Consider the following 24702-nt stretch of genomic DNA (forward strand, 5'->3'; position numbering starts at 1 on the left):
CCGGTAGGTGACGGTGATGTCCCTTTTCCTTGCACCTATGGTTGACTTGTGGTAGCGGTGGATTCCCTCCGGTTACCCGCTCCCCGACTACAATCTGGGCCGGAGGAGCTCTACACTTTGCCCGCAGGCGCTGGCCCTGAGAAACTGGTGCCGTGGCGGTGGCGGTGTCTCTCCTGTAATGGGTTGGGCTGTTGCCTTCAATCGGGACTTGGTTGTTGGGGGATCTACGTCCCCTTCACTGACGGATTCGGCAAATTTGGCGACTCCTAGCCTTGCCGGGGTCCGAGAGGCCCCTGCCCTGGTGCTGACTGTCCTTCGGAACACTGCTCCAGACCACCGGGCACACAGCCAACGGGGTCCTTCCAGGAACTTCCAAACGGTCCCCCTCCAGACAGTCACCGCCATCGCTGACCTTGCTGATCTGGCCCTACACAAAGCTGGACCCTTCAGGCTTTCTTTCTTTCTTGTCACTTTGCTTGCTTTTCTCCTTTTCCACTTTTCTACTTTCACTTTCTTAACTCCTCTACTTAGCTCCTCACACTTGCCCTGCCTGGGCTTAACTGCCCGGTTTCTCCCGCCTCCAGAGCTGTGACCTCCTTGGTGGGCGGAGCCAACCGCCTGGCCCACCCCCTGGTGTGGATCATCAGCCTCTGGAGGAAGGCAACAAGGATTTGTAGTTTAGCTGTGATGTGCCTACCTAGAGTGTGGGGTGTGGTGGTGTTGTGACCTGTGACCCCTGGCTTGCCCAGGGCGTCACATTCCCCCTTAGCAAAATGCAGACCGTCCGCGGGCTGCCGTCCTACACCGGTTTTATTTTTTCTGAAAAAGATAACATTTGAAATTAACATATATACATTTTTAATCATTCTTCCCAAGACGGGAGGCACATTTCTTTTAACGTTACAACGGTTTACGGTTACGGTTTCCGCTCTCTCCCACCCAAGCAACCTGGCCCTGATGCTGCCCCTAAAACCCAGGCAGCACCCCTTGACCCACAGTCCAGCATAAGTTACCCGAGCGGGATCTGTCCTTCCCTCCAGAGGGTAGCCACCGGTTCCTGTGGTGGCTGGGCCCCAGCCTGCTCTGCTGAGGGCCCTCCCTCCAACCTGCCTCTCCGGAGGCGGCATAGCGGAAACGGTAACGGTAACCAACATATTTACAAGCCACTTAACGTTTGTGGTGCCCTGCAAGTTCACGGGCTTGTCCATGGATAGTTCCCATGCAAAACTTTAAACGGTCCCCACGGGGACAACGGTGCCGGCTCCGGCCGGTCCAATCACTACAGACAATCAGGTGAAACTTCGGTCATCATTTTCTTATCATTCTTTTTCAAACTTTCAACAACAACAAACAGTGGTGGTCCCAACAGGGACAACTTTTAGGCGGAGGACCGCCGGCTTAGCAGTCCATCCTCAATCGCGGGGCTCTAGTGCCACCTTCACATGGTGCACCGCCGTGGACCCCGATGGTAGCTAGCTGTGGGTCATCTTCCTCCATATTCATGCGGGCATGCACATCCGCTCTACACCCCTCTCGGGCATCGATCTCCCTGCGCAGCTGCTGTTGCCGTCGCTCCCAGCCGGGAGAACTTTCTGTTTGCTCCGGTTCAGCGTGTGCGGGGGACGGGCCCAGCCAGAGTCCCTCCGTATCGGCTACGACCGGCACCTTCAGTAATGAGGGACCCCGCTGTGACATGGCCTGCTCTGCCTCCTGGCAGCCGCATCCCCGCCGTGCCTCCGGTGCATCTTTGCTGACGGCTTCAGCCTTCGGCTTCTTCCATGGAAGCGGATCAGGGCGGTCACGAGCTTCTGCTGCAGGTCGGTCCGCCGGGGCGGATTGGCAGGGTACCGCTACCGGTGGTGGTGGTAGTGGGCCTAGTGGCGGGGCAGCAGCAGCTAACGCGGGTAGCGGGAGAGGCAGCAGGGTGAACGGGTGTAGGCCGGGCCCCTCAGCCGCAGCGGCCGATCCCTCGGGAATACAGGGACGTGGGTCTCTTACCCGTTCCTCCAAATCTTCCTCCACCTCGCATCTCCGCATAGCAGCCACCGCTTCCACCATGTCGGCCTCCCACTCCTCCAGGAGGAGCTGCATGCGGACCTGCAGACGGCTGCTTAGCTGGGTGGTCCGGACTTCCACCCACGCCGCCATGCCGGGCGCGGGGACCACGGTGTTGTTGGTCGGACTCAGCATCTTTAGCAGCGGCCTCTTCCAGGAACCAATAAATGGCCGCAGGGTCCTGGCGTCCCTGCTTCCACAGCCGCGCTCACATGCGGCCAGCCGCCATTTCGTCCCCCTTAGCTCTTTCCGGCCCCTCCTCTCTCGGGGCGGAGTTTTGGCCTTCGCGCCTCTACTGCTCGAGAAGACGCTCGAGCGGGAACTTTTCGCGCCAAAGATGGCGGCTTCTGAAATTTTTCTGCCGGATACCTCCGGCGATAACAAGGCGCACCTCTACCAGACGGCAGAGCGGTAAGATCCTGTTCGTGACACCAAGTTGTCGCGGGCGGGGAGGAGGGTGTCAGCACACTACGCTCGCCCCCTTCTGCTCGGGTCCGGCGGCCGCTGCTCAGTGGTGGCTCGAGCCGTAGGCCGGATCCCGGGGGTTTCTCGAGCGGCACTCCTCGCCCGTGAGTGAAAGGGGGTTGTTGGGTGTGGGGATGATTATTGTCCGTGACGCCACCCACGGTTGTGGTGATTTCACCACCGCTGCTCGATACGGGGATCCCGGGGATGGTGATGCGGAGCAGCCAGGTGTTGTGTTGCCCCTCCGTGGGCAGGGGTTGGTGATCCCGGGGCCCGGTGATGGGTTGTGAGGTGCGGGACCTGATGGGCGCAGGGACGCGGGGGCAGCGCTGTGCCTTGCGGCACTGTGGTACTCACTCAGCCTGAGACGTGGACACAGTTTGTACGGTAAACCAAACGGCTGGTAGGACGGTCCAACAGACGGCTGCACCTGCACTCCCGGTAGGTGACGGTGATGTCCCTCTTCCTTGCACCTATGGTTGACTTGTGGTAGCGGTGGATTCCCTCCGGTTACCCGCTCCCCGACTACAATCTGGGCCGGAGGAGCTCTACACTTTGCCCGCAGGCGCTGGCCCTGAGAAACTGGTGCCGTGGCGGTGGCGGTGTCTCTCCTGTAATGGGTTGGGCTGTTGCCTTCAATCGGGACTTGGTTGTTGGGGGATCTACGTCCCCTTCACTGACGGATTCGGCAAATTTGGCGACTCCTAGCCTTGCCGGGGTCCGAGAGGCCCCTGCCCTGGTGCTGACTGTCCTTCGGAACACTGCTCCAGACCACCGGGCACACAGCCAACGGGGTCCTTCCAGGAACTTCCAAACGGTCCCCCTCCAGACAGTCACCGCCGTCGCTGACCTTGTTGATCTGGCCCTACACAAAGCTGGACCCTTCAGGCTTTCTTTCTTTCTTGTCACTTTGCTTGCTTTTCTCCTTTTCCACTTTTCTACTTTCACTTTCTTAACTCCTCTACTTAGCTCCTCACACTTGCCCTGCCTGGGCTTAACTGCCCGGTTTCTCCCGCCTCCAGAGCTGTGACCTCCTTGGTGGGCGGAGCCAACCACCTGGCCCACCCCCTGGTGTGGATCATCAGCCTCTGGAGGAAGGCAACAAGGATTTGTAGTTTAGCTGTGATGTGCCTACCTAGAGTGTGGGGTGTGGTGGTGTTGTGACCTGTGACCCCTGGCTTGCCCAGGGCGTCACAGGAGCAACTCTGAATTATCATTAAAGAGGGATTAGAAAACCGTGTGTGAGATACCGTAATTCATAGAATCTAGAGAGAGGAGGATAAGATGCTCACCCATCTACGCCCGCATCCAGCAAGACAGAGATGGTAATATGTATTAATAGAAGATATCGGCCTATGAGGTAAGAAAAAAGAGGGGGGAGAGAGACACAGTGAAGAATCGTGTTTTAGTGTGATCTTTAAATAAAACAAGTAAAGAGGGGAAAAAAAGAAGGGGGGCAAGGGCCTACCTGCAAAAAACAGGGTCTGGCGAAATTAACCTGCTGTGATGGCTATAGAATCTGTAAGCAATGATCCTATGAATGGAATGACATATGTCAGTAGGACCGATGACATAGTAGTTTGTGTATGGGAAGACTTGTAGTAGCAAAAGGGCAAAAAAGACATACCTGTGTATAGGATTGTAATTAGAGACCTAGTAGCGGGTGTGGGCACCCAATGGAGAAATATATCTGACTTTGGTTATGTCAGACTCTAGAAAGACAAAAATTATATGGTAAAGATGTGGCTAAAATTGACCTATGTCGTTTGGAAGAGAAGGGAAGTCAGGCATGTGTGAGTACACATACCGTTAAATAGCATCACCAGGTAAAGCAGTCTGTTGGTGCAATAGTGGGCACAGGTAGTATGAGAGTAGTTCAGGTATTATCCCTATGTGAGAGATAAAGGGTATGGTTAGAATGAGACCAATTAAGTCACTAAAATATATGTCAGGTAATGCGATTTACCTCAATGTAAAGCGTACTGTATCTCAGGACAAATGTGTATACCTAATGGTGTCCAGGGCTAGATGGAGTAGATGGATGGATGGATCATAGATGGAGTAGTGAAAATAGTTAATGGAAAAAAATTTTTTTCAAATGTTATTCTTAGAAACCTGATTCATATTTCCGATTGAGCCCATGGGGTTCCATGGTGCCCAGAGTGTGTATCCATCTTGCTTCCAGTTCTAGGAGGCGTTTTACTCTGTTGCCTCCTCTGCGATTAACGCAGACCTGATCAATTACTTGAAATCTTAATTGAGAGACGTTATGGGCCATTGTCAGAAAATGATGGGGGATGGGTAATAAAGTACGTCCGCAACGAATGTCGGATTTATGTTTGTTTATGCGGTCTCGGACATGTTGGGTGGTCTCACCAACATATCCGAGACCGCACGGACACTTAATGTAGTAGATGACGTATGAGCTGTCACAAGTATAGAAACTCTTAATGTGGAAGACTTTACCGGTTCTGGAATGTGTAAATGTGTTGCCTCTGGTGATATTGGAACGCTCTGCGCAATTCAGGCACGGAAAAGTCCCAAACTGAGGATTGCCTATGAACCGTTGCCGGGGGGGGGGGGTTATGGCGGAACCTATGTCCGCCCGAATGAGCTTGTTCTTTAGATTTTGAGATTTTTTGTAGCAGATCAATGGTGGGTTCTGGAATTCTTTAATATGGGGGTAAGAAAGTCCCAAAAGCGGCCAATGTCTGAGAATGATGTTCTTAAGTAAGGGAGAAAAAGGATGGTAAGTATTTATGAAATAAATACGATTATTTGTGTCATGTGTTCTCACTGAAGATGTTACGGTTTTCTTGGCTATTTCCTGGGGATACCCTCTCTGGATAAATTTGCTACTCATTTCTTGGTGCCTGCTGATTCTGGTCTCATTATCACTAACCAATCTATCCACTCTTGTGTGTTGTGAAATGGGTAGGGACCGCTTGGTATGTCTTGGATGATTACTGGTGTAGTGGAGAAGATTATTACGGTCTGTTGACTTGATGTAAATGTCAGTGGACAGTAGGCCTGTAGTGTCTTTAATGACTAGACAGTCCAGAAAATTGATCCTGTCAGGATCATAGTGTATAGAAAATGAGAGACCGGGTAAGAAGCTGTTGATATCCGTATGAAAGGTGAATAAGGATTCCAGATCACCATTCCAAATCATAAACACATCATCTATATAACGACGCCATAAGAGCGCGTGCTGAATGATGAGTGGATGATTGTGTATGTATCTTTCCTCAAAACGCGTCATGAATATGTTAGCATAGGGGGTGCGACATTAGAGCCCATTGCTTTCCCCCTACGCTGAACATAAAATTGATCCTGGAAGAGAAAGAAATTTTGTTCCAAGATGATTGCAAGCATGTCCATACAAAAGGATCTATTGTCAATTGGTAAAGTGGTGTACTGTTCCAAAAACCAGTCAACTGCCGAGAGTCCTATGTCATGATCTATACTTGTGTATAGACTGTTGACGTCTAATGTAACCAGAAGCGATGATGGTGGTATCCGGTTTAAATCTGTCAGGATTTCCAGAAAATGGGAGGTATCTTTGATGTATGATGGGGTAAGTGGAATGAAAGGGGACAAAATTTTCTCAATAGTCTTGGCTACTGGTGAAAGAATAGAATCAGTAGAGGCTACGATAGGTCTTCCGGGTGGGCGAGTTAGGTGTTTATGAATTTTAGGGAGAGTATAAAAAACTGGGGTGATGGGGTGTGGATTATGGAGATAGTCTCTGAGTTTCTGGTCAATGGTGCCTAAATCATAGTGACGTTTAGCTACTGATTGAATCAGTGACGCAATCCTGGGGGTGGGGTCGTTACTAATGGGTTCGTACGTAGAGCGGTCTGACAGCTGTCCCTGTATTTCAGAAATAACTACTCCATCTATGATAATTATCTAGATATGCTATGATGGATTCCTGTGTTATGTACATATCCAATGTTTAGATCTCCCTCTTAGGGATTCATATTACCCTATACCTTATGGATTTGATTAATATTGTGATATGTGTTTTGTGCCTTAGATAAATCTCTAATTCTTTTTCTTCATTCTATTGCAGAACTACTCATCTCGTCCATAGGCACCTGTATTATCACCCACCAGCGCTCCACCTCACCCGATATACTGGCAAATGTATTCCATTATACTGGAGCTGCACAGCACTATATTAAGCACCTCTACTTCCACCGTATTATTCTGAATCTAGTACGCATGCGCGGTTTGCCTCCCACCGCCCATACTCCTCTGAAATCTAAATACCGGATATGACACGCCGCACCTATGACCCATGTCACAACAGCGCCCGTGGCATTTGCGCATGCGCGGCGTGCGTCTCACGCCGGCACGCATCACTTCCGCGTATCAAACACCGGAAGTTGCGTCCCTGACCGCACCATCTATTTATACACGGAAGCTGCAGCATTAAAAGCTCAGGACGCACAGAACGCACGACCACCCACACAAGGAGGGTAAGTGGCTCGCCCAGACATCCTGGCATCCCCATTCTGTGACCTTATCTATGTTTTTCATGCCGTTTCTCCCCCTCTCTCCTTCCTTCACTCTGACCTGGTCTTGCCAGGCCAACCTGCTCAGATACTTATCTACACCTGAAGCTTCCATATCCAGATCCTGGATTCAACCCAGCCTCCTACGTATAATGGTAACATTTTACTATTAATCCCCTGTGTTGTGGGATGTTTATTCATTATAGTCTTCCTTTGTCTTTAGACTGAGCTTAGCCCTGGACACCATTAGGTATACACATTTGTCCTGAGATACAGTACGCTTTACATTGAGGTAAATCGCATTACCTGACATATATTTTAGTGACTTAATTGGTCTCATTCTAACCATACCCTTTATCTCTCACATAGGGATAATACCTGAACTACTCTCATACTACCTGTGCCCACTATTGCACCAACAGACTGCTTTACCTGGTGATGCTATTTAACGGTATGTGTACTCACACATGCCTGACTTCCCTTCTCTTCCAAATGACATAGGTCAATTTTAGCCACATCTTTACCATATAATTTTTGTCTTTCTAGAGTCTGACATAACCAAAGTCAGATATATTTCTCCATTGGGTCCCCACACCCGCTACTAGGTCTCTAATTACAATCCTATACACAGGTATGTCTTTTTTGCCCTTTTGCTACTACAAGTCTTCCCATACACAAACTACTATGTCATCGGTCCTACTGACATATGATAATTCAGAGTTGCTCCATCTATTGTGACATTGGTCTCTATGGTTCTTTCTCCTTATATGGATAAACTAGGTCGTATGAATTACTGTTGCTATTTTTACATTATGTTTTTCCCTTATGATACTTATATATTTTTTTCTGTATATCTTTCACATGTAAAAAATGTTAAAGTCAGATTGTCCGACCAGATGAAGGCTTGAAGCCGAAACGTCGTCGAGGTGGACTTTCTACTATTGTACAGCAATTTTTGTTCTCACAATAAAAGAAAAAATAGATCAAGATCACTGAACTTGTGTCCGCTTTTCTTGTGGGAAACCATACAGTGTGCCGGGGTTCAAACTATCAGCTGATGCTGTCGGATAGGAGTCTGCACTGAAGTGTGTAGTTTTTTTTTTCACTGATGCATCAGCTGATTGTATAAAAGCCGTTTATACAATCAGCTGCTGTGTCATGTGATTCAGGCCCTTGAACCTGAATCACAACCTGAACCTGACACATCATCTGATCGCTTTGCCTTCTAGCAAACCGATCAGATGATATTGGATCTGGATTGGACGGCGCGGGACCCTTGACCCAGGATTACTGCGTAGGTGGGTTCTTTATTTCAATAAAGATGGAGTCACTAATTGTGTTGTGTTTTATTTGTAATAAAAATATTTTTCTGTGTGTTGTGTTTTTTTTTATCTGTACTAGAAATTCATAGTGGCCATGTCTAATATTGGCATGACACCATGAATTTCGGGCTTAGGGCCAGTTGATAATATACAGCCAGCCCTAACCAAATTATTACCCAGTGAGCTACCCGTCACTAGGGCAGCTGAAGAGTTGGATACAGCGCCAGAAGATGGCGCTTCTATGAAAGCGCCATTTTCTGGGGCGGCTGTGGACTGCAATTCGCAGTAGGGGTGCCCAGAAAGCTTGGGCACCCTGAGCTGTGGATTCCAATCCCCAGCTTCCTAGTTGTACCTGGCTGAACACAAAAATTGGGCGAAGCCCACGTCGTTTTTTTTTAATTATTTCATGAAATTCATGAAATAATTAAATAAAGGGCTTCCCTATATTTTTGGTTCCCATCCGGGTACAAATAGGCAGCTGGGGGTTGGGGGTAGCCCGTAGCTGCCTGCTGTACCTGGCTACCATACAAAAACATGGCAAAGCCCACGTAATTTTTTGGGGGGGGGGCAAAAAACTCCTGCATACAGTCCTGGATGGAGTATGCTGAGCCTTGTAGTTCTGCAGCTGCTGTCTGTCTGTATGGAGGAGAGCAGACAGCAGCTGCAGAATGACAAGGCTCAGCATGCTCCATTCACTAGTGTATGCAGGAGAGCAGACAGCAGCTGCACAACTACAAGGCTCAGCATACTCCATCCAGGACTGTATGCAGGAGTTTATTGCCCACCCAAAAAATGACGTGGGCTTCGCCATATTTTTGTATGCTAGCCAGGTACAGCAGGCAGGTACGGCTGTTCCCAACCCCCAGCTGCCTATTTGTACTCGGCTGGGAAGAAAAAAAATAGGGAAGCCCTTTTTTTAATTATTTCATAAATTTCATGAATTAAAAAAAAAATCGACATGAGCTTTGCCCCATTTTTGTGTCCAGCCAGGGACAACTAGGCAGCTGGGGATTGGAATCCGCAGCACAGGTTGGCTTGAGCTTTCTGGGCCCCTCAGCTGCGAATTGCAGTCCGCAGCCGCCCCAGAAAACGGCGCTTTCATAGAAGCGCCATCATCTGGCGCTGTGTCTAACTCTTCCAGCTGCCCTGGTGATGGTGGCTCACTGGGTAATTATGGGTTAATACTAGCCTTGTTTTACTAGCTAGTATTAAGCCAGAGATTCTTAATGTCAGGCAAGTTTGACCCGGCCATTAAGAATCTCCAATAAAGGGTTAAAAAAAAGACACCATACAGAAAAAAAATACTTTAATAGAAATAAAATACACAGACACACTTAGAGACTCCATGTTTATTACTCCCTCTTATCCCTCCACGATCCATGGTCTTCTGTCTTCTTTCTCCTTCAACCCATGCAGCTCTGCTACATCAGACAGCATTGCATGGGAGAAAGACGCTCATTGAGTGAATAGACTGCACGAAGCAGCAGCGTTCTTCTTCCCATGCTGTGCTGTCTGATGTAGCAGTGCTGCATGGGTTGAAGGAGAATCAACCCATGCAGCTCTGCTACATCAGACAGCACAGCATGGGAGGAAGACGCTGCTGCTCCGTGAGTGATCAGAAGCTGCGTGCTGTAAGCGGTGATGTCACCGCTGACAGGCGAGTTGCTATAGCAACGGTGATCTCCGTTATTCACCGGCTGTGACAGCTGGTGAAGAACGGAACGGGGAAGCAGAACGGGGAGCCGACCATGTACCAGAGCATCTTGCCGGTGCACGGGGATGCACAAACAACCACCGTGTACCGGAGAGATGCACTGACAGGACCTAGCAATGATGTCTAGCCATGTGACCAGTTTGTAGCCAATGAGATAATAGACACGTGACTGGTCACATGCTTTTTTGACATCACGGAAGGTCCTATCATCAGTACTGGTTACCGGGAGGACGCAGCGATTATCGGAAGGAAAAACGGCGGGAGACAGAGTGCAGGATGCGTCACGGGGACAGGTAAGTGTTATGGCAATGTTTATTAACTGAGTGTGTACATTTATAGTGTGTTTTTATGTGTTTGTGTTTGCCTGCCATTGGTTTCAATGGGGCTCGAGAGGTTCGTCGAGCCATTCGCCGAACCTCATGTCTGTAGGTCCCTACACTAAATATAAAAATAGCAACAAAAATAGGACAATGTCCTCCAAAAATTAAGTATTACTCACAGCAAGTTGGGCTGCAGTGTGCACAACGTTGCTATTTTTATATTTAGTGTAGGGACCTACAGACAGAGGTCCCGTGACGAGGGTGTAGGCTTACGTTTTATGGCCATAAATACCAACAAAAACCTCATATTTTTTTGTTTGTACAGGATACAGCCAGGCCCCTTTCTGTTGGGCCTTGCACTGTAGAGTGTCTGTCCATGCATGATACACAGTGGGGTACGGCTTGGCAGCCCGCCTGATCTAATAGAAGGGCGTCACCTAATAGGCTGCGGGTTTGTGACTGTGCCATCTGCATGTGAACAGCGCTCTATGCAAGCCACTTGTGTGCAGTTTTATCATCTAGCATTCGCCTCCCCTCCATTCCATGGAGGTGTGTGTGTGATCTGCTTCTCCTGCACCTGTGACGCTTCCACATTAGTGGTGGTTTAGCTGTATCCTGGTAGAGCATTAGCTTTTGGCCTGGGCGTTGTGCACACTGCAGCCCAACTTGCTGTGAGTAATACTTAATTTTTGGAGGACATTGTCCTCTTTTTGTTGCTATTTTTATATTTAGTGTAGGGACCTACAGACATGAGGTCCCGTGACGAGGGTGTAGGCTTATGTTTTATGGCCATAAATACCAACAAAAACCTCATATTTTTTTGTTTGTACAGGATACAGCCAGGCCCCTTTCTGTTGGGCCTTGCATTGTAGAGTGTCTGTCCGTGCATGATACACAGTGGGGTATGGCTTGGCAGCCCGCCTGATCTAATAGAAGGGCGTCACCTAATAGGCTGCGGGTTTGTGACTGTGCCATCTGCATGTGAACAGCGCTCTATGCAAGTAACCAGTGTGCAGTTTTATCATCTAGCATTCGCCTCCCCTCCATTCCATGGAGGTGTGTGTGTGATCTGCTTCTCCTGCACCTGTGACGCTTCCACATTAATGGGGGTTTAGCTGTATCCTGGTAGAGCATTAGATTTTGGCCTGGGCGTTGTGCACACTGCAGCCCAACTTGCTGTGAGTAATACTTAATTTTTGGAGGACATTGTCCTCTTTTTGTTGCTATTTTTATATATCTGTTAAAGAGACATTTTTTATTGTTTTAATGATGTAAATTTTTTTTTTTTTTGTAAATTAGAGACACAAACGTTTTTGAAGGATTGTGTATGTTTTATTAGAGCTGTGATTAATTAAATTTAATTGACAAAAAGTGTTTTAGAATATTACAGACTCTGTTAAAGGGGGCATTCTGGTTTCAGAAAACCCGTGTCCTCTCTTTGCACTTTGGTTATAAAATACCTTTTCATTTTTCACCCTGACATTTTGGTAACTTCATGGCTGATAACGTATCGGGATGGTTATCCAGAAAGCCTTTGGACATGTTTTACTATAAACAGATCCCTTTTTTGGACCACAATCTCTTTTAACTTTTCATACCTTGTTTTCCCATTTTCTTTGGCTGTATAGGATCATCTAAAGAAACAAATACCTTTCGGAAGTGTTGTTTTCTGAGATGTTTCTGGAGGCTTCAACATGGACGAATGAGATTTACTAACTCTTACGGGAATCTAGAAAGTTTTCCTTTTTTCAGAAGCTTCACAGATGTTTTTGGGAACTTAAAAAACATGCTATTAATATATATATATATATATATATATATATATATAGTTAAAGTCATGGATGAATGGGATGCATAAAAGGGAAAAACAACAACAAAAAACGCATTAAAAAAAGAAATATATAACAGTCTAAACAAAGTGTCAACAATAGCTATATCCTTAACCAGTTTGATACCTGGTAATTTTTTCCCTTCCTGACCATCAACATTTTCAAGTATTTTTGTATATGTGCAAATAACGGCTCTAAAATATTTCTCGATCGGATAGTAAAATAAATCTTTCCCCCTTTTTTCAGCAATATATACATTTTTAAGACATCTTTAACACTAGAAATACTGAGGTAGTCATTTTGACTACTTTGCACCATGTATTTCTATATAGGTGTCACGAGTCCAGTAGTTCTAGTGTTAAATTCCTTATTTTTGCTGATATTGGGTAAGTATAAAGAAAACAGAAATACATGTCTATTCTTTACATTTTAAATTTTTTTGTACAACCGCAAGTGACAGCTAAAAAAACATTTTAAATAACATTCCCTTTTCCATGGATAATATTTTTATACATTGGTCTTTTATTTCAATAGAGGCAAGGCTAGAAACAGTGACTCAGATTTGGAATATTGTAGTGTCCCTTTTTTCATGTTTTTTCATTTTCTTAAAATATTTCACACATCAGGCCTTAAATGGCCTTTTTTGCTGTAATCCGATGTAACTGGGTGGTATATTAGCCTACGTTCTGGGGGAAATTTAGACTCCTAACTACAAAGCAGAGCTGACTGCGTCTCCTATGACCAAGTAGCTCTTGTTCTCTCCCTAGATCCAAAACATGATGACTGGGTCAGAAATAAAAAAGTGATCAAAAAGGCAGTGATGGTAATAAACAATGTCTGCTTTCTCCATGGGGAGTCTGGCTGTGTCTGACAGCCAACTACCGCAACTGCACGATCTGGTGCAAACAACATTCTGTGCTTTGTTGTTTCAGGACATCAGTGTCAACTGAAGTTTGACTGCCTGAACTTGTTAATTCTGTGGATGGTTTACATATATTGGGAAAGAGACAGACAAGGAAAGAGACAGGGTAAGAGACAGATGGAGACAGACAGATCAAGACAGACTGACAGACACAGACAGACAGAGACAGACAGAGAGACAGACAATGAGACAGACAAAGAGACAGACACAGATAGACACAGACAAAGAGACAGACAGGGAAAGAGGCAGACAGAGACAGACAGAGAGGGAAAGAGACAGACAGATAGGGAAAGCAATAGAGAGACAGATAGGGAAAGAGATAAAGACATGGAGAGAGACAGACAAAGAGACATAGAGAAAGACAGGGAAAGAGACAGACAGACAAACAGATAGAGAGAGACAGACAGAGAGGGCGACAGAGACTGGGAGAGAGGCAGAGAGACATCCCAGGCAAAGACAGACAGACAAAGTGACAGACAGACAAAGAGACAGACACAGACAAAGAGACAGACACAGACAGGGAAAGAGACAGACAGAGACAGACAGGGAAAGAGACAGACAGGGAAAGAGATCGAGAGACAGACAGGGAAAGAGAAAGACAGAGACATAAATTCAAAGAGATAGAGAGAGAGAGACAGACAGACAGAAAGAGACTGGGAGAGAGACAGAGAGATATATTTATTAGACCTTTTTAATGGAGGCAAGGCTATAAATCGTGATTCAGACTTGCTTATTGGGGAGTCTGGCTGTGTCTGACAACCGACTACTGCGACTACACAATCTAATTCAAGATGCATGCTCTGCTTTGTTGTTTTAGAACATCAGTGCTGACAAAAGTGCAGACTGCCTGAACTTTTTAATTCTTGGCTGTTTGGATCTAACTAAGAGCATAATGCATTTGGTGTTTGTGGATTTATTTTCGGTAGATCTTGTAATGGCTCTTTCATCATATGAATTAATCTAGACGAGTTTCTGTCTATTTTTTTTTGTTTCTTGTTATTTAGTTATGTTGCTTGCTAGCTGATTCCTCTGAGGCAACATTTGAAGCTTCTACGTCCCAATGTAAAATATTTATTTTGTGATTCCACCTACCATGGGAAATTTACACTAGAGCTGAGGTGTGACTGCTGACCTTATAGCTGCAAATTGACATTTTTCAAAAGCATTGGGTCCCAATAACTCCTTTTTCTGCAATTCTCAAGTAAATTTGTGGATCTCTTATCTTTACTTTTTTATTTCCGTACAAGTAAAAAAAAAATAGCCTTCTCTCTTGACATATTTTTTGGGGATGACCCTAACTATCAGAGGATTTTTAATATATAAAAGTCTTCCTTTTTTAAAAAACACAGACGATTCATTTCCTCAATTGCCTCATACAGTATAAGTTTAATTTATTCTTTTTAATATAAAATCTCATTACCTGCATAGCTAACACGCTCTCTCTCTATCGTTCCCATTTCATGTTTGATATAAGAACAGAGGGAAATGAAAATCAGACTCTCAGATAAAATCTATAATCATCACTGAACTTGCTCTTCACATTTCTAAACAAAATTAAGAAGACGAATCTTTCAAGGCAGAAAATAGGAGGGAGAGAGGTAAGACGAGGAATGGAGAACATAACTACTGAGCGAACTGACTGGCAATATAATTATTCTCCTACCAGATGTGATCTCCGATTGAAAAAAAATAATAGGTGTTATCTAAAGGCTAGACTAGAAGGTTGTAATCCAGTCATAAATGAAACCATTTCTATGGTATAGAGATATTATATAGCATTGAGACCTTAAAGAGATTGTCTCATCAGTACAAACCCTTTATGAAGTGAAGTTGGCATCTAAAACCCACTGATGATCATCTCATCCTAGCCGGATGTTGATACCACAGTGGCCACTAAGGTATCACATAGTGACAAGTGACATAGAGATGAGTGGGACGGGCAACATTCGAATTTGCATGTTTGCCCATTTTTCCTTAGAAATTTGATTTGCGAAGGAGTTATTCTTCACTAATTCAATATCCCTTATTATGCCCTGAGACCTCCTGTATATAGACCCCATAGTATAACAATGTTATATGTAACAAATGAGAAAAAATATCTCTCCGGCACTTCTGCTCCTCACCGTCACCCATCTGGTCCTCATTACATCTTATGATACCTGCTGATCATGCTGAAATCACGCTTACCTCTCTGGCCTTTCAGCTCCTCATCGTTACCAATCTGGTCCTCATCATATGTTCTGATCACCGCTGTTCATGCTGAAATCCGGGCTTTACCTCTCCGGCTCTTCTGCTACTTACCTTCACCCGTCTGGTCTTCATCACATCTTCTGATCCCCGCTACTCATTCTCAAATCACTGGTTTACCTCTCCGGCTCTTCTGCTGCTCACCGTTACCTGTCTGGTCTTCATCACATCTTCTGAATCCCGCTACTCATGCTGAAATCACGGCTTACCTTTTTGGCCTTCTGCTCCTCATTGTTACCAATCTGGTCCTCATCACATCTTCTGATCACCGCTCCTCACTGAAATCACCGCTCACCCCTCCGGCCCTTCTGCTGCTCACCGTGACTCGTCTAGTCTTCGTCACATCTTCTGATCCCCACTGCTCATCCTGAAATCACCACTCACCTATCTGGCCCTTTTGCTCCTTACCTTTACCAATCTGCTCTTTGTCGCATGTTCTAATCCTCCCGCACATGCTGAAATCACCATCCCTCAGACCCAAGCTCGGGGAAGGTCACAATAGCATGGGCAGAATAGAACAGGAAGTCCTAACTCACTGTGAAAGGCCCAAGGATTTCAGCATGCGTGGCGAAGATCAGAAGATCAGATGACTGGACAGGTGACAGTGAGGAGTGGAGATTCTAGAGAGGTGAGCTATATATTTAACCATTTAAGAACTGGGCAATTTTCTTCCTTTCTGACCAAACACATTTTTAGGGGTCTTTTTTTAACAGCTCTAAAATATATCGCATTAATTTATTGAAATAATTTTTGCCTCATTTACTTAATATAATCCATGATATTCATGCTGAAATCACCAGCCATCTCACACAAGACCACAATGTCATTCGCAGAAGAGAGCCGGTAGGTAAGTATAGAAAAAACGAAGAATTTTTGCTATTTCTTTAACCTTTTGATGTCTTTCTACAGTTCAGAAAAATAGGTGGCCAGCTGAATCCATACTGCCATTTTGGTAAACGTTTTTTTTTTTGTAAAATTCGAGTAGAATTAAAGTCCACTCAAATTCATTCTCTGATCACTAAAGGTGACTATTCTCATAATTGGCCATCAATTTAATAACTTTGTCCGAAGTATTTTCTGGTGAAAGTTAATCGCTTTCCTCACCAACGCTGAGGACTAGTCCCCTCTAAGACGGTGTCACGGTATTAACATGTATGTGTCCCTGGTGCTGTGCTACTCACTGTGCTCGCTCCTCTGCTCCTTCCTGTGTCAGACTGTCACATTGAGTTCCCTTGCAGCTTTCCCAACTCTCCTGCATATCACTGCTGTCTCCACCTGGCTATAGGGAAGTGTGGCTATTTCCTGCAGAAACATAACCCTGCTGTGTGCGGCAGGGTTTGATTTCACCAGGCTATCCCTAGGCAGCAGGGGGTTTATCAGGCAGCTCCTTCTAGCACTTACAACACCCATATGGTATGTGTAATGGTGTTATATAAATTAAAGATGCAGTAAATTGCAAGTCCAACCTTTGTCAGACAAGGCTCCCTTGAACAGTAAAAGACAATTTAACACACTTTGCAGAGTTGACTATAAACTTTAGTCATTGTAAAATTAAATATTTGAACCACATCATCATTCAGATTATTATCTTGGATCAAATGTATGTCTCTAGTATAATTGATAATTGTAAACACAGTTATAACTTTTACACAGATGAGTGTATAATTAATTATTGTTAAAGTGTATCCATCACTGGCTCACTTTTACAATGACTTTACTATCAAATGATGTCCAACATATAGCTAAAACTAAAGGTAAAAATGCTGAAAAATAACAGCTAATCAAGGGAGCCAATATAAAAGCTGGGGGCTGGCCAATCAGTGCCATTTTTAGAATTTTACAGCCTAGTGATTGGTGGTAAGAGTGCACAGCTCACTACATCATTATGTACTCCACAGAAGAGATAAGACCGCACTCTCCAAAGTATGCCAAAAGATCTTGTTTATTGATTTAAAGGTGCATGGTAAAAAGCAGGAGAGGAGCTAGGTGCCGGCCCCCTCCAGGACGATGGCCATTTCGCGTCTAATTATGCTTCAACAGGTCCATATGGAGAGATGGGAACCACCCCCTCTTAAAGAGGAGCACCTAGTCTATGTCACTGCCATTAAAAACAATGAGAAGTGTACAAACACAAAAGTGATACACAAACAAAAATATAACATTTACCATGAAAATAAAATAAAAATAAACCAAAAAATGGATACAGGGGTATGAGGATACATCACAAAAACACAGATAGATCATTTCTACATCATCATTACGCATAAGGAGAGAAAAAGGCCTAATCTGATTGCAGTGTACTACTGAATATAGGGATGGTAGTGATAAATAAGGAGGTGTTGGACCTGCATAGTCAGTGTGATTGGGAATTGATTGATTTGGGATATACTGTAGCAATTGCTTCTCTATTACACATTTTTCTTTTACTCTTCAAATACACTTCAAACCAGCATAGTGAAAGAAAATATTTAACTAGTGGAGAAAGGGTAGTCTGATAGATGTGTATTTTTCAACCTAGAAAACTATGCACTTATGTAAGAAGGTTAGTTTAAACCCACTGTCTTAATTTTGTTTCTGAAGAAAAATCCTGATGCCAAGGCTTGTGTGCCAGAGAAAGTGGGCTTCATCGCTTAAGACGTTAAAACCAGAAAAAAATCTTCCTATTCCAAAAATGTAAACACACCTTTTTACGATTTTTGTATACTTGTTGTAATAGTCCAATATTAGACCTGCACATGGCACCCTGATACACCAGCCCATTGCAGGTGCTTGCTTATGGGACATAAACCTTAATAGCAACACCTCTTGTGAAAATTCCATGTCTTCTTTATTTTGACCTGCTGTGTATAAACACCAGTAAGGCAGACATCTGCATCTGAAAAGGAATCCATTTTGGACTTTTTTTTTTTACAATTTAGGTAGCCTAAAAAGTCTGATATTTCAATGTGCTTTTAAATAGATTGATGGTTACCTCCAGTTACCATCCATTTTCCCCAGCCAGATAGGTTAATGTCATTTGTACTTTAAAGGGAATCTGTCAGCAGGTTTTTGCTACCTCATCTGAGAGCAGCATGATGTAGGCAAAGAGATTCTGAATACAATAATGTATCACTTAGATTACTGGGTGCAGCTGTTCTGACACAAAAAGAATTTGTAGATTTAGCCATGTAGCAGAGAGAGTTGTCCCCGCCAACACCAGGCTCTCTATAAAGATTGTACATTGACAGTGAGCTGTCAATCAGAGGAGGGGGTGTGCTGGACTGCCGTGTATGTGACATTGTAGCCCAAGCAATGAGAAGTCCTGCTGTTTAAACAAACATAGCAAATAAACAACAGATCGGACCTTGACAAAACAGGCATCCCTGAATTCTATGTTTCAACCCTTGCAGCACGCTGTCTTCAGATTACATTGCAAAAACCTGCTGACAGATTCCCTTTAATAAGACTGTGTTCGCATTAAAGAGCTCAAAAAGAGATCAAAACAGTTCTATGAGATCTCATAGTGTTATCTACATATTTTTCTAGCATTTAGAGGCTTTGCAGTATTGAGAATAAATTAGTTGTACGGCAAATGTTTTTGGACAATTCAGAAAAGATTACAAATTCAAATTTATTGCAAATTATAATGTACAACTACTCACTATGTAATTCCAGTTATATTACTTTTAGTTTTATCCATGTGTTCATTATAGTTTACCCACTGTAGTCTATGGGGATGTTGGCTTTTTGTTTATTTGGAGACAGAGTGTCTGAGAAGAAAACACAGGAAAATCAGCCCTTTTTTTCTACACATGTCTGAATAAGACCTTAGTACCAATATGGACAACGTTGCCACTATTTACTACAGTTTGCAATTTACTGTCATATTTTTATATAGTAATATTTATTTATATAAAATTATTTAATAATTATTTTATATTAGTAATAATTATTACCACTGTATTACAACAGTTTGCTATTTACTTTTATGCTACTTTTTACTATGCTATTACTATTTCTTCTATTGCTACCATTACTTCTGCTATTTAGTAACTTTTTCATTAATATAAATAAATATTGTATTAATAATATTTTAATAATAATAATAATAATAATAATATTTTATTTATAGAATGAGGAAACAATGAATGTCACACTTTTTTTTGTACTTAATCAATGGATCAGTGGATAAAACAAAATTTGCCTGTTCACAGCAATTTTCCTGTAAATTAGATTTACATATAATACAGATATCTATCTATCTATATATATATATATATCCCATATATTCTCAGGAGTTTCTCCAACACAACATTCAGAGCATAGGGAGCGCAGAATCTAAAGGAATTAAACAAAATCCACAAGCTGACCCTACCCCTCACCTTTCCGGCTCCTTCACTCCTCACCATCACCCGTCCAATCTTCCGCTCATCTTCAGTTTTGTTGCTGCTCATCCTTAAATCCCCTTGCCTCTCATGCTGGACTGGGACTTCCGCATTTGATGGGGCACAAGAGGGTTCTACGCATATGCGTGCAAGGTCGTAGTGCATGCCGTGACGTCATGATGTCATAATCTTTCACATGCTTGCACAGAATCCTACCAGGCCTCCCACATTGAGCCAGGATCTCCAACTTTGATGAGGCTTGAGAAGGTTCAAGTATAAAAGTTCTTGGCATCATGATGTTCACTGTGACCTTGACTGTGAATGCACAGAACCCTCCTGAGCCTCTCACACTGGTCCAGGACCTATAGCTCTCATGAGGCTTGAGAGGATACATGCATTAAAATTTCTTGGCATCATGATGTTCACCGTGACCTTGAGCGCAAATGCACAGAGTCCTCTCGAGCCTTTCAGACTGTGCCAGGACCTATAGCTTTGATGAGGCTCGACAGGGTTCAAGCATGAAAGTTCATGGTGTCATGATGTTCACTGTGACCTGTAGCATCCATGAACAGAACTCTCCTAAGCCTATCACACTGGGCCATGGCCTCCAGCTTTGAGTTCAAGCATGACATTTCTTGGGGTCATCAAGTTCACCGTGACCTTGAGGGTGGCAAGAACAGAAACCTCCTGAGCCTCTCACAATGGGCCAGAGCCTTCAGCTTCAATGAGGCTCGACAGGGCTTAATCATGAAAGTTCTTGGCATCATCAAGTTCACCATGACCTTGAGGGCGACATGCACAGAACCCTCCCAAGCCTGTCACAATGGGTCAGGACCCGTTTTGATAAGGCTCAAGAGGTTTCACTCATGAAAATTCATGTCATCACAACATTCGCCTTGACTTTGGGCATGCATGCACAAAACCATTCCAATCCCCATTAAAGATGGCTCAGCGCAAGAGGTCAAGGCATTTTAGTCCAACAATAGAGATAGGGCAGCACTCACCAGCATCCAGTAAAAAAGACTTTATTTATTCATGGTGCAGGTAAAAAAGCAGGAGCAGAGTTGACAGCAGGGCCCCCTCATGGACGACAGCCGTTTCGCATGTACTCACGCTTCCTCGGGTCCCTGCACCTGCTGTCAACTCTGCTCCTGCTTTTTTACCTGCACCATGAATAAATAAAGTCTTTTTTACTGGATGCTGGTGAGTGCTGCCCTATCTCTATTGTTGGACTCTATCCAGGAACTTTTTTTTGCTTGGGGGATAAGCACCACCTGCCCAGTGTATGTGGAGGATTACCGTCTGCCGTCTACATAAGCAACACGGCTGATGCCCAGGGGTGGGTAGCTGCGGCAATTTCTGTTGATTGATCTGCAAGGCATTTTAGTGCAAGTCACAGGGATCTAAGAGGTGCGGTGAGGACCGAATAAGTGATGGTGAAGAACGAAGGGGTCAGAGAGCTGAATGGTAAGGTGAGTACATACTTTTTTTTTAATTCCTTAACATTTTGATGGTCTTTTATGGTTTAGAAAAAGGGTGGACAGCGGAAGTCCACACGAAGGCAAACTACAAAAAAAAATCAGTATTTTATCGAAAGAGCATTTTTATAAATTTTGAGTTGAGTTGAATTGCTCATCCCTATTTGTAATAAAATTTGTATTGAAAATTTGTATAACACTCTTTTAGTAATGGAAAAAAAATCTATTTTCAGTTCTCTTATCATTTGCCAACATCAAATCCAAAAACATTTTTTAACCTCAGACATATACCAAGCCATATTCAACCATTAACTTAGTTCAAGCTGTACAGCTTTCTCAAATCCTCTGATCTTTCTTCCCTAGTTCTAAAATGTAATAAATCCTCAGAGATTAATTTGTAATAGTGAAAATGTATCAGTATTGTACATCTGACTTTTGGGATAGAGTTGCATGTTTCCCCTGAAGATTTGCATGATTTACATGGAGGATTGGGAGTGCTAATATTATCATGCTCGTCTACTCATTAATATCTATAAGGTTGAAGGTACTCAGCCATATTTTATATAAGGATGTGTAATAAAAATTGAAAGTTAGCATTAATGTATTGTCAAAATTATATTACAAACTTACATTGAACAAATATATTTATAATGTATTTCTACTGTCACGCTCCCCGATGCCCATGCCATGCTCCCCGGTGCCCATGCCACGTTCCCCGGTTCTCCTGCCACGCTCCCTGGCTCCCGTGCCACGCTCCCCGGCTCCTCTGCCACGCTCCCCCGCTCCCGGACCTCGCTTCCCTGCTCCCGTGCTACGCTCCCCGGTCCCCCGCTCCTCAGCCTCCATGCTCCCTCACCTGCGTCCTCCAGACTACCCGGTCCCCGGTCCCGGCGCCCGTCTGCTGTCCTGAGCCGGCCCGGCACTCCTGCCTCCTGTACACCGCATCCTGCTCTGGCTTCTGGCACCCGGGCCTCGCGCATGCGCATTAGGGCGCGCGCACGGTCAGTGACCTTTTCTTAAAGGGCCAGTGTCCTCCAACAGGATATTGAAGATGCAGGTACAGCGGTGTAGAGCCGCTCCTGTTCCGCCAACCGGTCCTGACGATTCCAGAACCCCGAACGGTGACTGTCCGCCATCTCGTCAGTCCCTACCATCTCCGATCCCTGGATCCGTGTGGTGACCCACCTCTTCGCTCCGTTGGTTCCGGATTCTGCCTGACATCATCTCGGCCTCCGAACCTGAGCTCCGTCATCCAGACTACCCTCAGAGACTCCGTGGTCCCAGGGACTTCTTCACTCCACTCCTCTGTACGGACTGTCCTGCTACCCGTAGTGCTCCGGCTACCGGGCACCTTGCCCTCGGTGAGGTGTTCAGCCCAGTGGATCCACCTCCTGGGCCTACCCGTCCTCCTGGTCCTAACATCTACCATCGTGTATATTCTCAATAAGCAATTATTAACTTAATTGACTTTTTGGCAGTAAATTTCAGTTTTTAGAACTTTGTATTATATTTTTATATATGGCTATGATATATGCTTTAGTCAATACTCAATTATAAATTTTGGAAATGTATGAAAACATAATATCCTATTATCTATAAGATGTTTCAGAGCACGGTCTGACAGTGCTACAGTTTGTAAGGTCATTCCTCATTGACAGTTGTTCATTTTTTCACACATAGCAAGAAAAAACAGAAGAATGGCAAAAAAAAACACAGCAGGGGAAATATGTATTGAACACATCACCAATTTTCTAAGCAAAAATATTTTTAAACGTGCTATTGACATGAATTTCTCACTAGATGTCAGTAACAACCAATCCAATCCACACAGCCAAAGAAATTAAGTCAAAGATGGCCATAAATTTAGTGATGTTTAATAATGAGAAATCACAAAGGGAAAAAGTATTTATCACATCTACTGGGATTTATTAAATACTTTGAAAAAAAGCCTTTATTGGTGAAGACAGTTTGGAGAAACTAGTTGCCTGCATTGCTCAGGTGATTTTGGCCATTCCTCCACACAGACACCCTTCAAATTTTGAAAGTCTGAAAGTCACGTGGCTCCTCATATGAACTCTGAGCTTTAGTTCCTTCCATAAATTTTCTATTGGATTTAGGTCCGGTGATTGCTCGGCCATTCTAGCAGCTTTACTTTCATTCTTTGAAACCAATTGAGAGTTTCCTTTGCTGTGTTTTTGGGAACATTGTCTTGCTAAAATGTCCGCCCTCATTTCATCATCATCTTGGTAGATGGCAGCAAATTTATATCAAGAATGTCTCTGTACATTTGTCAGTTCAACCTTCCTTCAATTATATGAAATGTACCAGTGGCAATGGCCCAGACAGGTTCCCGCACAATACGATGCACAAATCAACCTCCAAGACCCACAGTATGATGTCTCCACAGAACTGCTCTGGTCTTTGCTATGTGCAGGCTGAAGCTCCTTCAGCAGGCACAATTATTGACATCATCACACCTGCTGGCCTGAGTCTCAGTCATACACGCTTAACGGGCAGCATGGACTTCCTCCTCCACCATTGTATTCACTGGTAGTTGCAATATGAGTATGCCACACTGGGGAAGGAGTCCATTTGATGGGGTCATGGGTCACTATTTCCTGCCCTTTCATTGTCCCAGTGCATGGGCCACATGGATACAGCCAAAGGGTCAGATGTGACCTGGCATGTAGAATACAGGAATGAGGAGAAAGCAGCAAAGCAACTGTTTCTAACACAATGTGGGGTTCTTTCTCGAAAACTTTGAGAAAAAACACCATATTGTGTTCGAAACGTGTCGCTTTGCCACTTCCTCCTGATGCCTGTATTCTGCATATTATCTTTTTAAGCATTTTCTAATAAATTAGCTTTTTACCTGGATGCTGTAACAAACAGAATACCGTGTATCGCACCTCATCAGGTCGGAACGCTCTTCCTTACATATTGGACTTTCCAATTGGTAGTGAGCTGGCTATTTTTCTCTTTTTCTTATTTCAGATGTGACCTACAGGCTGCTATAGATGATCCATTTTATCCATTATCATGGAATTAGTATGAAATTCTTAGCTTTAGATAACTATTTCATTGTTAATTGCCATTTTGTACACAGTTTTCAACTAAATTAGTCTTTGAGATATTGCTTAAAACTGTTGAATAAGATGTCCAAAGATTACATGTAGTCGTCAGAAACTGAGTTTTAATATATTTTAAAAGTAGTCCTTATGGAAGCGTAGATGGGACAATATACAGTTAGGTCCAGAAATATTTGGACAGTGACACAAGTTTTGTTATTTTAGCTGTTTACAAAAACATGTTCAGAAATACAATTATATATATATAATATGGGCTGAAAGTGCACACTCCCAGCTGCAATATGAGAGTTTTCACATCCAAATCGGAGAAAGGGTTTAGGAATCATAGCTCTGTAATGCATAGCCTCCTCTTTTTCAAGGGACCAAAAGTAATTGGA

The sequence above is a fragment of the Anomaloglossus baeobatrachus genome, chromosome 10 (assembly GCF_048569485.1).
Source record: "Anomaloglossus baeobatrachus isolate aAnoBae1 chromosome 10, aAnoBae1.hap1, whole genome shotgun sequence".
Classification (NCBI taxonomy): domain Eukaryota; kingdom Metazoa; phylum Chordata; class Amphibia; order Anura; family Aromobatidae; genus Anomaloglossus; species Anomaloglossus baeobatrachus.